The sequence below is a fragment of the Pinus tabuliformis genome, chromosome 1_2 (assembly GCF_031772625.1).
Source record: "Pinus tabuliformis cultivar Carrire ecotype Pingquan chromosome 1_2, CPIR1, whole genome shotgun sequence".
In the NCBI taxonomy this organism is placed as follows: Eukaryota; Viridiplantae; Streptophyta; class Pinopsida; order Pinales; family Pinaceae; genus Pinus; species Pinus tabuliformis.
In genome coordinates, this window is record NC_142298.1 from 289,466,561 (window position 1) to 289,469,247 (window position 2,687).

The window sequence follows — 2,687 nt, forward strand, 5'->3', positions numbered from 1 at the left end:
TACCCAAAACGGGGCCCATAGTTTGGTGTTTCATCTCCTAGGGTTGGTTTTTTGGATGTTTAGGGTTTTCCATTATTTCTCAACAATAAATATGCTTTTGAGCCTCATTTTAAGACATTTCAGAGGCATGTAGCTACCACATCTCTCCTCATAGATAAGCTACCATCGCTCGAGCTAGTTTATTTCCATCTCTGTTTGGAAGCATATTTCAGTATTTTACATTAATGAAATGAAGTATTATTTCTGTTGCATCTCTGTATTTATAGTTATCTATGTAATTTGTTGCGTTCCTATTTAAATTCGGATCAATGGTATAAGAGGGGTCTACTCTTACTCTATTCTTCCTTTGCATGTCCCCAACGAGGTCAGGATATAAGGAGTTAAGGCTTGAACTAGTCAAACCTTTACAAAGACCAGCCTTGCAAATCGCGACGACCTCCCATGGTGGATGAAAATAAATATGAGGGGGTAAGAGATCCTATCAAAATCTTGATCGAAGAAGCCCTCGAGTGACAAAGGAATGCGATGATAGACAACTTTGCCCAGATCCTTAAGTGGCTACCCAGGGGCGATGCATCTAATAGATACTCTGGAAATGCCACACCCTTTAAGGTACAAGTTAACTTTGAAATCCCCATATTTGAGGGTTAGATAGATGTAGATGTCGTAGATAAATGGCTAAATTTGCTAGAAGGGTATTTTTCTGTTCATGATTTCTATAGCCAAGAAAATATTACTTTTGCTCTTGTCAAAGCAGCCCCCCACGTTAAGGACTGGTGGGAAACCTAGTGCTAGTAGAAGGATGAAAGTACGAACTCATTTTTTTCAGCTGCTCCCACTTGGAATTCATTCCGAGACGCCATCAAGGAGTAGTAATACCCTGTCGGAAGCTATGAGGATAAATTCATAAAGTGGACCACACTGTGGCAGGGAAGGGACCAATACTTGCCCGAGTTTACTAATATTTTTCATACCCTTCGCACAAAGTTGGGTATCGAGGATTCAGAACAAAATTTGGTACTCAAATATCACAACTGCCTACACAAGTACATCTAGGATGAGATGGATTTCCTAGACATCTCCTCGCTTGGCACAACTTACCAATACACTGTCAAGATCGAGCAGAAGTTTAAACAAAAGAAGAAAGACTTCGGATATGTGAATCCGAAGAACAAAGGACAAAGCCAAGGCGGGGTGACAGAAGACAAATCATCGAAGCTTCAAGAAAAAAACACCACCATGAAGTCAAAGAAGGACACAGGAAAGTGGTGTGAGTTCCATAAGAGCCCCACTCACAACACAAGTGAGTGTAAGACCAAACAATCGTTGGTGGCCGAGTTGAAGGCTTCAGAATGAGATGCATGTTCCAACCTTGAGTCAGAACTTGACAAGAGTAATGACAAAGGGAAGTAGATTATTGATTTGAATCCCAGTGCCATTGTTTCCACCACCAAGATCTAGAAGAATGAGCCCAACATTACAGAGGAGGGGGAGAATCTTTTCCACTCACAAACATGGGTCAAGGGTTCGCCGCTGCAATTCATTGTCGATAGTGGCAGCCAAAAGAACCTCATTTCAGCAGAGGTTGTGAAGAGGCTGGGACTACCAACCATACCACACCTGCAACCGTACGGCATTGGGTGGCTTCACCAAGGACAAGATCTCTGAGTCTGCTCGCAGTGCCGCCTTCCCTACAACATCAAGCCCTTCATAGATGAGGTATTGTGTGATGTTGCACCTCTTGATGTTTGTGATGTATTATTAGGCCAACCATACTTATGGAAGCGACATGTTGTGTATGAGTCAAGGCCTCACACTATTATTATTTCTTTATGTAATACATTATACAGAATACCGGAGGTAGTCCCACCTGCCACCACTTCTTTGATCTCTGCTAAGAAAGGTAGTAAGATGATCTCCCAAACTAGGAAATTTATTTTCTTTTTGGTCCTCTCTCAAAGTAAGGAGAAGATCATAGCCATATCCATGGGCCTGAGGAATGGTTACTCCATACAACAGAAGCAGGTGGATACGGTCATGAAAGAATACAAGGACATCTTCTCCTCACCCACAGGGATATCGTTGCATTGTTAGGTCAAGCATTCATTCGATCTGACTCCCGAGCACCTGTACCCAGCAGAATGATATATCGTCGCTCCATTGTGGAAAATACCAAGTACACGCAGCGACATGATTGACATTGGGTTCCACATAACTTTCAGGTGGGAGACAAAGGTTGGTTACATTTGCAGAAATAATGCCTTAGAGGAGCCCATCAGAAACTCAGACCACTCCAATGTGGTCCTTACACCATTACCAAGGCTGTGGGAAACAATGCTTTGGAGCATAGCATTCCTCCATTCCTTGGCTTGCACTAAGTGTTCAATGTGGACTGCCCTCGACCATGCTTCCCACCATTACTGGACACATCAGAGATTGCAGAACATCTCACCGGGGACGAGGTTCAGGAGAAGTTTTCTCACCTCATGGAGGGACTCAAAGCAATGGGGACCATTGCTTCCTAAGGGAGGAGGAATGATCCAGGTGGATATTGGTGGCTACCCACCAATTACACTTGGACCCCCACCATTGTTTCTTTCAGTTTTTCAGTTTCCTTAATTGTAGCACAATTTACTATTTTTAGCAGTTTTTCGGGTCCTGAACTTACGAAGCTATTTTGAGGCCCT